The sequence below is a fragment of the Solea solea genome, chromosome 12 (genome assembly GCF_958295425.1).
Source record: "Solea solea chromosome 12, fSolSol10.1, whole genome shotgun sequence".
Classification (NCBI taxonomy): domain Eukaryota; kingdom Metazoa; phylum Chordata; class Actinopteri; order Pleuronectiformes; family Soleidae; genus Solea; species Solea solea.
The window spans coordinates 18,550,015-18,562,204 of NC_081145.1; the positions used below are offsets into that span (position 1 = coordinate 18,550,015).

The 12,190-nt window shown below is 34.4% G+C and overlaps 1 non-coding gene across 1 annotated transcript; it reads right to left on the minus strand.

The window, feature by feature from the left end:
• Window positions 1–10,330: 10,330 nt before the first annotated feature.
• Window positions 10,331–10,402, minus strand: trnad-guc (transfer RNA aspartic acid (anticodon GUC)). The gene has a single exon. It is a non-coding gene; the product is annotated as a tRNA-Asp (tRNA).
• Between the last annotated feature and the right edge of the window lie 1,788 nt (window positions 10,403–12,190).

A 12,190-nucleotide genomic window follows, 5' to 3' on the forward strand; every position in this document is an offset into this window, starting at 1 on the left:
TCCATATCAATAAGCCAAGACACGTTTTGTTTTTTTTGTTCTTGGAAGTTGTTGCTGCTTTTACGTTACATACAAGAATAATCAAGACAGTATGGTGCTTGGACATAGTACAGTCTCATGGAAATCTTCAAAGTCATGGGTCAGTAGAGCACAGTATGAGCTCAACATTTGCAGGCGCCCATTATATTGTATTATTAGACACTCTGTGTCTATTAATAGTCCCACGTTCAGTTCTTTGTTACCACTAAGAGAAAAAAAAGGGAGGAATACATGGTGTTTTCCTCACAAGTGTCTCTGGAAATACACTGCTTTACTTGCTCTGTTTACACGTGAGACCCAAGCATTCCTCTTAGTTCATGTTGAAGACGGTAATGGAAAATTACGATGAGTGGTGTTTTGAATGGAAAAAAACAAGATCAGATATTTGCTGTTTACATGTTCAAAATATCCGTTTACCCAAGGGAGACAATGTTCACTTCTCCCTGACTGATATGGTGAGAGAGAAATGGCAACATTCAGGATAATCATTTTTTTATTGGGTATTGCTTGTCTTGTCTTGGTCCGTTGTACATATTTTAGGCTCAGCACAGCTCCCCATTCTGATGCTCACTTTGAACTTCTCTTGACAATGTCGACATGCCTAAATGCATTAAGTTGCTGTCATGTCGTAGTCTAATATACCTAATAAAGTGGATAGTGGCTGAAGATACAAATTGTACATATATTGCTTCTCAAACATTGCTGAAATGTAGGTTTTCACAATCGTACCTGGCTGCCATGAATATGGAAGAACAATTCAGTGAAATTTGATCAAAATTGCAATAATTTAAAAATATCATTTTAGATCAATTATTGTCTTGACCTTTACACCTTTTCCTTATTCTAGGGACTGAAGAGAATCTTTGTTTCTCACAGATCTTCACAAGTATCACACAGTTATCGTTTTAAAATATGATACAAAGTGATTCACGCTATCAAAATTCAGCCCTAGCCACGAGTAGGCTCAGCGCAACAAAAGCAACAACATTGACTGTAGTGGATCTACATGATGATTCATGTTTCAACCGATTAATAGGACAACTTTATATCGTGGGATGGTTTTGTCCCAGAAAACAGCATGAATACCAAAAAGCTCTAATTGATTGAATCTCTCCAACTCATTTTAGTTTGATTCAGTTTAAAATGTCTTTATCTTTTCCCCCAAAGACAGCTGATGATTATTGTTGATTTAGAGACAGAACAGAATGACTGAATAAACATACATTTTCTTCAGTTGTGATATAAGTAAAGCATTTGACTTTAGCGTCCACTGAAAGTCGGGCTACAACCAGGACAGGTCAACAAGAGACACACTGAACACAAAGATACAAACAACCATTCATACAGTGTTATTCCACTCTCCATTACTACATTATGTGCAGGTCTTATTCCTGGCTCATTCATGCAAACATCGTAATCCCATCTTTATTTTATCATGAGGGAGGATAATTCAAAGCTCCACTCAATAACGTTCCAGAGTTGTTAAATCTTGTGCTGTGTCACGTTTTTGTGTCTGATAATCGTTCAAACTCAAAACGAGCGTCCTCGGATTGGATTTCACTTTCTGTGAAGCGGCTTATGCTCTTAGAGCCTGTAAAAACGCAACTGCAGGAGGATACAGTAAATGATGACTTTGTGTTGGGCCTCAGCATTACTGCATCATGTTGAGCCCCCCCACTCTCGTTTTCTGTTTCATTAGAGCAATAACTGAATTGGATTGGTGTTTGATTGTGGTAAAGCTGCTCTAGATTTGAAGATAAATCTCTTTTTATCATCCTTCATTTCATTGGCTGTGGCAGCAAAGAGAAAAGCTGCCAAACTTGAAACTTAAAACAGTGGCTGATGCGCAGCGAGAGCTTGACTCAAAAACTGATGTATTTTTGCCTCAGTGGCCTCATGTGCCACAAATGTCATGTTGAATTCTTTTGGGTTTTCTAATTTCAGATTTCTAGGTTGTTCTCACTCTCATTTTGGGCTTTTACTGTCATTTTCATGTGTCCAGTGATTTTTGGCAGGCAAATAAATATAATGTATATATTCCTATGATACTATGTAGGAGCTGGCAAGGTTTAATATTTTTAACACTCGGGTGATTTAAGGATAAAAATGACGTGCCAGTAGCTTTCTCATAGCATAGTTTATTAGATAGTTAAACATGTGAGTGAGTAGTGTGTCAGAATATCAGTGGGGGTGAGATTTTTTTTCCAAAACAAACTAGAAAGTGACTTTAGAAGGCCGAAATACTTAACACGCTGTTAAATCACAGATGTACATTACTCTATGATATTCTGGTCATTTTGTAACAACCTTTTGATATTTCAAACTCAAAAGCACTGCCAATACTTTTATTTAGTAGTGTCTCTGTGCAATTTTATCAAACACAGAGAATCAGGCCTATTTCAACATAGTCGTCAACAATGATGACTGACTGCAACGTATTCAGTGGCTTATCCTGGACCTGGCGTGTTTCTTCCTAAAAATCGGTTTTACTCTCGATGTTTTTAATATAATTTTATGTTATATGATGCTCTTCTTTAAGAATAAAAAGTGCTAAACTGAAATGACTTACTACATCATCCTAATCTCTAATGCAATGGCTGGCACTACTTCCTTTTGGCGAGGCATCTCATGTAGGATGACAGTGATGATAAAGATGATGCTGATGATGATTGATGATGCTACTTGGATTGTTTCAGCCATGACAACATACTCATCACCTTTGCTTTGCCTTGAGATAATGTATGTTAATTTGACACCATACAGATAAAGTTGATCTGACAGCCGGTTGGTTTGTATTTGATTTCACTGTAGCCTGGTGTAAGAAAAAAAGTGCTTGTGATGTGTTTTCCAAAATAATTTTATTTTATTATTATTGAAGTGAAAGATAAGCCAGACTGGTGACCTGTCCAGGGTGTACCCCGCCTTTCGCTTTATTGGGGAATTGGTATTGGCACCAGAGCCCCCTGTGACCCTCATGTAGAGGATAAAGTGGTAGAAGATGAAAAGAAACCAGTGTGTTTAGTTAATGGAGATGTGGTTGTGGTTTCTCTCTCACTTTTTCCTTGACAGAGAGAGTAAAGGAGAGTCGATAAACAGTGAAGGAGCAATGATGTGCAGTCAGCTGGCTGTCGAAACCTGGGACCCACCGCTAAAGGCATATGGGCTTACTGTACATGTCACGTGTTCCACCAGTCAGTGATGACACAGCGTCTTGAGTTTCCTCTAGGGATGAGTTGACACAAATACTCAGTATCGTGGTCTGAGTCAACATCACTGGATTAGATATCGGGGGGAAAAAATGTAACGTGAAATGCCTAAAGCCTAAATATCACACGCATAAAAATGCAGCAATACGTTTTGACAACTTAATAGTTTAGTGATGTAAAGCCTGTAAACCGACTGTATTGGTATCAGTAGATTATCTGATAATGGTATCAGTATGGGGCCCTGACTTTGACCTGGTGTAATATTATAGTTTGTTTTTTTTGTTTGCCTTTTTTTCCCCACTTAAGTTGCTTCTTTTGTATTTTTCAGCTTGGACTTTCCTAGTAATCTATTCTACGCTCACTGGCCACTTTATTAGGTACACGGGACAACTTATATATTGGTACCAGTGGCGTTCAGAAGATGGTCTTCTGCATTCCTTGCTTATAACATACTAGCTTACTTTAACACTTTAAAACTTCTGAAATACTCACCAACAACCATGACATGTTCAAAGTTTGCTCAGTTTAAACTTCAGCAGGTTCTCTACAAGCCTAAATGCACTGAGATGCTGTCATGTGATTGGTACAGCAGACCAAACCATGAATAGAGTGTGCTGCCCACAAATTATAAATATGACAGTTAAACATTTTTCCTTAATCTCTCACACACATCGTGGTCATTTTATGTCTTCATATAATACGTTTCATACAGATATATCACCCTCAGACAAGATTGCTAATATCTTGTCTTAGTCTGTTTGTAGTCGTGTGTGTGTGTGTGTGTGTGTGTGTATGGGTCCACCGAAATGATGTATTTATTATTTGTGATGAGAAACAGATCGCACAACTATGTGACGCAAGTCATATTTTCATTATGCAGAGAATGTATTTTATCAATCACTTCAGCAGAGGAGATGTGTGCTGCATTCAGTCTTTGACCTGTAACCGTCACATTTTTACCATTTGTTGCTGACGTGTCTGCTGATATTGGTTTCTCACTTGTCTCTCATTCTTGCACTGAAAGTGCAAATACGTCAGGGATCGATTTGGAGAGTCTTGAAATTCCAGTGGGTGCGGCGCAGGATGGAAAATGTGTTTTGGAGGCCAGAACTCTCTGCACCTGGCAGAAAAGTCATTGATACTGATCAACATCATTGTCAACAAAGTGCAGATATGTCTATTTTGTAATGATGTTGGTCAATAGTTGTCTTTTTTTGTAGTCCTTTTTAAATATTTATATATATATATATATAACCTCTCACTACAGTGTGTTCTCAGCGTGGGTGTAGGGGGATTAATTGGTGACAAACACCTATGTGTGAGTCACACAAACAATGACATGCAAAGGATGCTTACATAAGAAATAAGCTGTAAGAGAGCAGTTATGTGAAAATTGCCTGACATTTTATTCAAGAAAAGTCCAGCGCATCCAGCAGTGCTCTGCTTCTCATTTACACAGATTCAAGCCTATCGATGAGGGGTGAGATAAACACTTTATTTCCTGTGACTAAACCTCCTGCCACAGAAACAGCCCAATTTCTATGTGGTTTCATCATCCAGGAATACCTATGACATGGATTACATTGTCAGTTTGTGTGAATATGCAGCTGACAGAAAGGGGGGAAAAAAACCTTACATATTTATACAGATCCATTTCGCACGATATACTCCCACACTGTCATGAACCAAAAAAAAGGAATAGGCTGAAGATCAAGGCTTATTTTTGCCTCTTGTAAACAATCCCTGAGATTCTCCACAGTATCAGCAATAAAGCAAAGAACAAGAAGTAAAAAATGAAATCAAGATAACTCTAAATTATAGTCCTTAATTATTATGTATGTAAGATTGCAATAACTTACTATTGTTATTTTTATTATTTGACAACATAGCACAGCAGAATTGGTGCCTAATCACAAAAATATCTTTACAAACTTCTCTCCTGCCCTCAATTTCTAACCTACACAGACATTTTTTCTGTCAAAAATGTTGCTCTGGTTGCTGCCTAACACTGTGTGATTTCATTTTCATATGACTTGCAGTTTTTCTTAAAATCACCTAAAACCGCAGAGAGTTCTGGTCAAAGCTCCGATTCACTTCCATGTTAAGTCTGCTTTGGAGTTTTGGAAAAATCAAGTGGAGTGTGAGACAAAAAAGTCATACTTTAGTATGTGGTCCGAAATTTGACAAAGTCATAGTTTAGTATGTCGTCCAAAATGTGACAAAAAAATCATAGTTTAGTATGTGGTCCAAAATATGACAAAAAAAGTCATAGTTTAGTATGTGGTCCGAAATGTGACAAAAAAGTCATACTTTATTATGTCGTCCAAAATTTGACGAAAAAGTCATAGTATAGTATGTCGTCCAAAATGAGTCAAAAAAGTCATAGTATACTATGTCGTCCAAAATGAGTCAAAAAAGTCATAGTATAGTATGTCGTCCAAAATATGACAAAAAAGTCATAGTATAGTATGTCGTCGAAAATATGACAAAAAAGTCATAGTATTGTATGTTGTCCAAAATCAGTCAAAAAAGTCATAGTATGGTATGTTGTCCAAAATTTGAAAAAAAAGTCATAGTATAGTATGTCGTCCAAAATGAGTCAAAAAGTCATAAAATAGTAAGTCGTCCAAAATATGACAAAAAAGTCATAGGTTAGTATGTCGTCCAAAATGAGTCAAAAGAGTCATAGTATAGTATGTCGTCCAAAATCAGTCAAAAACGTCATAGTATAGTATGTCGTCCAAAATATGACAAAAAAGTCATAGGTTACGATGTCGTCCAAAATATGACAAAAAAGTCATAGTATAGTATGTCGTCCAAAATGAGTCAAAGTCATAGGTTAGCATGTCGTCCAAAGTCAGTCAAAAAAGTCATAGTATAGTATGTCGTCCAAAATATGACAAAAAAGTCATAGGTTAGTATGTTGTCAAAAATCAGTCAAAAAAGTCATAGTATAGTATGTCGTCAAAAATCAGTCAGAAAAGTCATAGTATAGTATGTCGTCCAAAATCAGTCAGAAAAGTCATAGTATAGTATGTCGTCCAAAATATGACAAAAAAGTCATAGGATACTATGTCGTCAAAAATCAGCAAAAAAGTCATAGTATAGTATGTCGTCCAAAATCAGTCAAAAAAGTCATACGTTAGTAAGTCGTCCAAAATATGACAAAAAAGTCATAGTATAGTATGTCGTCCAAAGTGAGTCAAAAAAGTCATAGTATAGTATGTCATCAAAAATCAGTCAGAAAAGTCATAGTATAGTATGTCGTCCAAAATCAGGCAGAAAAGTCATAGTATAGTATGTTGTACAAAATTTGAAAAAAAAGTCATAGTATAGTATGTCGTCCAAAATGAGTCAAAAAAGTCATGAAATAGTAAGTCGTCCAAAATATGACAAAAAAGTCATAGGTTAGTATGTCGTCCAAAATGAGTCAAAAGAGTCATAGTATAGTATGTCTTCCAAAATATGACAAAAAAGTCATAGGTTAGGATGTCGTCCAAAATGAGTCAAAAGAGTCATAGTATAGTATGTCGTCCAAAATCAGTCAAAAACGTCATAGTATAGTATGTCGTCCAAAATATGACAAAAAAGTCATAGGTTACGATGTCGTCCAAAATATGACAAAAAAGTCATAGTATAGTATGTCGTCCAAAATGAGTCAAAGTCATAGTATAGTATGTCGTCCAAAATTTGAAAAAAAAGTCATAGTATAGTATGTTGTCCAAAATGAGTCAAAAAAGTCATATGATATATATACATATATATACATATATATATGATACATATACTATACTATGAAAAAAAAGTCATAGTATAGTATGTCGTCCAAAATGAGTCAAAAAAGTCATAAAATAGTATGTCGTCCAAAATATGACAAAAAAGTCATAGGTTAGCATGTCGTCCAAAGTCAGTCAAAAAAGTCATAGTATAGTATGTCGTCCAAAATATGACAAAAAAGTCATAGGTTAGTATGTCGTCCAAAATTTGAAAAAAAAAGTCATAGTATAGTATGTTGTCCAAAATCAGTCAAAAAAGTCATAGGTTAGTATGTCATCCAAAATATGACAAAAAAGTCATAGTGTAGTATGTCGTCCAAAATGAGTCAAAAAAGTCATAGTATAGTATGTCGTCCAAAATGAGTCAAAAAAGTCATAGAATAGTATGTCGTCCAAAATGAGTCAAAAAAGTCATACTATAGTATGTCGTCCAAAATCAGTCAAAAGAGTCATAGTATAGTATGTCGTCCAAAATGAGTCAAAAAAGTCATAGGTTAGTATGTCGTCAAAAATCAGTCAAAAAAGTCATAGTATAGTATGTCATCAAAAATCAGTCAGAAAAGTCATAGTATAGTATGTCGTCCAAAATCAGGCAGAAAAGTCATAGTATAGTATGTCGTCCAAAATGAGTCAAAAAAGTCATACTATAGTATGTCGTCCAAAATCAGTCAAAAGAGTCAAAGTATAGTATGTCGTCCAAAATCAGTCAGAAAAGTCATAGTATAGTATGTCGTCCAAAATATGACAAAAAAGTCATAGGTTAGTATGTCGTCAAAAATCAGTCAAAAAAGTCATAGGTTAGTATGTTGTCAAAAATCAGTCAAAAAAGTCATAGTATAGTATGTAGTCCAAAATATGACAAAAAAGTCATAGTATAGTATGTCGTCCAAAATGAGTCAAAAAAAGTCATAGGTTAGTATGTCGTCAAAAATCAGTCAAAAAAGTCATAGTATAGTATGTCGTCCAAAATCAGTCAGAAAAGTCATAGTATAGTATGTAGTCCAAAATATGACAAAAAAGTCATAGTATAGTATGTCGTCCAAAATGAGTCAAAAAAGTCATAGTATAGTATGTCGTTCAAAATGAGTCAAAAGAGTCATAGTATAGTATGTCGTCCAAAATTTGAAAAAAAAGGTCATAGTATAGTATGTTGTCCAAAATGAGTCATAAAAAGTCGTAGTATACTATGTCGTCCAAAATGAGTCAAAAAAGTCATAAAATAGTAAGTCGTCCAAAATATGACAAAAAAGTCATAGTATAGTATGTCGTCCAAAATATGACAAAAAAGTCATAGGTTAGTATGTTGTCAAAAATCAGTCAAAAAAGTCATAGTATAGTATGTCGTCAAAAATCAGTCAGAAAAGTCATAGTATAGTATGTCGTCCAAAATCAGTCAGAAAAGTCATAGTATAGTATGTCGTCCAAAATATGACAAAAAAGTCATAGGATACTATGTCGTCAAAAATCAGCAAAAAAGTCATAGTATAGTATGTCGTCCAAAATCAGTCAAAAAAGTCATACGTTAGTAATTCGTCCAAAATATGACAAAAAAGTCATAGTATAGTATGTCGTCCAAAATATGACAAAAAAGTCATAGGTTAGTATGTTGTCAAAAATCAGTCAAAAAAGTCATAGTATAGTATGTCGTCAAAAATCAGTCAGAAAAGTCATAGTATAGTATGTCGTCCAAAATCAGTCAAAAAAGTCATAGTATAGTATGTCGTCCAAAAGCAGTCAAAAAAGTCATAGTATAGTATGTCGTCAAAAATCAGTCAAAAAAGTCATAGTATAGTATGTCGTCCAAAATATGACAAAAAAGTCATAGGTTAGTATGTCGTCAAAAATCAGTCAAAAAAGTCATAGGTTAGTATGTCGTCCAAAATTTGAAAAAAAAGTCATAGGTTAGTATGTCGTCCAAAATCAGTCAAAAAATTCATAGTATAGTATGTCGTCCAAAATGAGTCAAAAAAGTCATAGTATAGTTTGTCGTCCAAAATCAGTCAAAAAAGTCATAGTATAGTATGTCGTCCAAAATCAGTCAGAAAAGTCATAGTATAGTATGTCGTCCAAAATATGACAAAAAAGTCATAGTATAGTATGTCGTCCAAAATATGACAAAAAAGTCATAGGTTAGTATGTTGTCAAAAATCAGTCAAAAAAGTCATAGTATAGTATGTCGTCAAAAATCAGTCAGAAAAGTCATAGTATAGTATGTCGTCCAAAATCAGTCAAAAAAGTCATAGTATAGTATGTCGTCCAAAAGCAGTCAAAAAAGTCATAGTATAGTATGTCGTCAAAAATCAGTCAAAAAAGTCATAGTATAGTATGTCGTCCAAAATATGACAAAAAAGTCATAGGTTAGTATGTCGTCAAAAATCAGTCAAAAAAGTCATAGGTTAGTATGTCGTCCAAAATTTGAAAAAAAAGTCATAGGTTAGTATGTCGTCCAAAATCAGTCAAAAAATTCATAGTATAGTATGTCGTCCAAAATGAGTCAAAAAAGTCATAGTATAGTTTGTCGTCCAAAATCAGTCAAAAAAGTCATAGTATAGTATGTCGTCCAAAATCAGTCAGAAAAGTCATAGTATAGTATGTCGTCCAAAATATGACAAAAAAGTCATAGGTTAGTATGTCGTCAAAAATCAGTCAAAAAAGTCATAGGTTAGTATGTTGTCAAAAATCAGTCAAAAAAGTCATAGTATAGTATGTCGTCAAAAATCAGTCAGAAAAGTCATAGGTTAGTATGTCGTCCAAAATGAGTTAAAAAAGTCATAGTATAGTATGTCGTCCAAAATCAGTCAAAAGAGTCATAGTATAGTATGTCGTCCAAAATCAGTCAAAAAAGTCATAGTATAGTACGTCGTCCAAAATTTGAAAAAAAAAAGTCATAGGTTAGTATGTTGTCCAAAATGAGTCAAAAAAAGTCATACTATAGTATGTCGTCCAAAATATGACGAAAAAGTAAACGGTTGGGCGGCGTTAGCTCACTTGGTAGAGTTGCCGTCCCATGTTGTATGGAGGACGTAACCTGACTTATGTATAAATAAATAAATGTATAAGTAAATGCATAAACAAAAAAATAAAACAATTCTTTACATATCTATATGTTAATGACGTGGGAGGTTCTACAGCATGATTGGTTACAGGAGTGTGCTCGATTCGGGTCGACTACTTCTGCCTAATTGGCGGCGCTGAGTCGCATACAGGAATGTTGTTGCCTACCCCCACTCAGCACTGTTGCCATCTCCTCAGTAAGGAGTAATGTTGTATACCTACTGTTTGTTTTCTCTTCTGCAGAAAACTTTGGCACTCCCCGTCGGGGAATCGAACCCTGGTCTTCCGCGTGACAGGCGGAGATACTGTCCACTATACTAACGAGGACTGTGGCTGTTGGTATTTTGACCACATAGTCGAAGTGTTGCTTGATGTCAGCAGATAAAATCTATAAAACAATCAGAAATGGCACAAAAAAAAATTCATAGTGTAGTATGTCGTCAAAAATCAGTCAAAAAAGTCATAGGTTAGTATGTCGTCCAAAATCAGTCAAAAAAGTCATAGTATAGTATGTCGTCAAAAATCAGTTAGAAAAGTCGTAGTATAGTATGTCGTCCAAAATCAGTCAGAAAAGTCATAGTATAGTATGTCGTCCAAAATATGACAAAAAAGTCATAGGTTAGTATGTCGTCAAAAATCAGTCAAAAAAGTCATAGTATAGTATGTCGTCCAAAATGAGTCAAAAAAGTCATAGTATAGTATGTCGTCCAAAATCAGTCAGAAAAGTCATAGTATAGTATGTCGTCCAAAATATGACAAAAAAGTCATATGTTAGTATGTCGTCCAAAATCAGTCAAAAAAGTCATAGTATAGTATGTCGTCCAAAATCAGTCAAAAAAGTCATAGTATAGTATGTCGTCAAAAATCTGTCAAAAAAGTCATAGTATAGTATGTCGTCCAAAATATGACAAAAAAGTCATAGGTTAGTATGTCGTCCAAAATCAGTCAAAAAAGTCATAGTATAGTATGTCGTCCAAAATCAGTCAAAAAAGTCATAGTATAGTATGTCGTCCAAAATCTGTCAAAAAGTCATAGGTTAGTATGTTGTCAAAAATCTGTCAAAAAAGTCATAGTATAGTATGTCGTCAAAAATCAGTCAGAAAAGTCATAGTATAGTATGTCGTCCAAAATCAGTCAGAAAAGTCATAGTATAGTATGTCGTCCAAAATATGACAAAAAAGTCATAGGATACTATGTCGTCAAAAATCAGCAAAAAAGTCATAGTATAGTATGTCTTCCAAAATCAGTCAAAAAAGTCATACGTTAGTATGTCGTCCAAAATCAGTCAAAAAATTCATAGTATAGTATGTCGTCCAAAATGAGTCAAAAAAGTCATAGTATAGTATGTTGTCAAAAATCAGTCAAAAAAGTCATAGAATAGTATGTCGTCAAAAATCAGTCAAAAAAGTCATAGTATAGTATGTCGTCCAAAATATGACAAAAAAGTCATAGGTTAGTATGTCGTCAAAAATCAGTCAAAAAAATCATAGGTTAGTATGTTGTCAAAAATCAGTCAAAAAAGTCATAGTATAGTATGTCGTCAAAAATCAGTCAGAAAAGTCATAGTATAGTATGTCGTCCAAAATATGACAAAAAAGTCATAGTATAGTATGTCGTCCAAAATATGACAAAAAAGTCATCGGTTAGTATGTCGTAAAAAATATGACAAAAAAGTCATAGGTTAGTATGTCGTCCAAAATCAGTCAGAAAAGTCATAAAATAGTATGTCGTCCAAAATATGACAAAAAAGTCATAGGTTAGCATGTCGTCAAAGTCAGTCAAAAAAGTCATAGTATAGTATGTCGTCCAAAATATGACAAAAAAGTCATAGGTTAGTATGTCGTCCAAAATTTGAAAAAAAAAGTCATAGTATAGTATGTTGTCCAAAATCAGTCAAAAAAGTCATAGGTTAGTATGTCATCCAAAATATGACAAAAAAGTCATAGTGTAGTATGTCGTCCAAAATGAGTCAAAAAAGTCATAGTATAGTATGTCGTCCAAAATGAGTCAAAAAAGTCATAGAATAGTATGTCGTCCAAAATGAGTCAAAAAAGTCATACTATAGTATGTCGTCCAAAATCAGTCAAAAGAGTCATAGTATAGTATGTCGTCCAA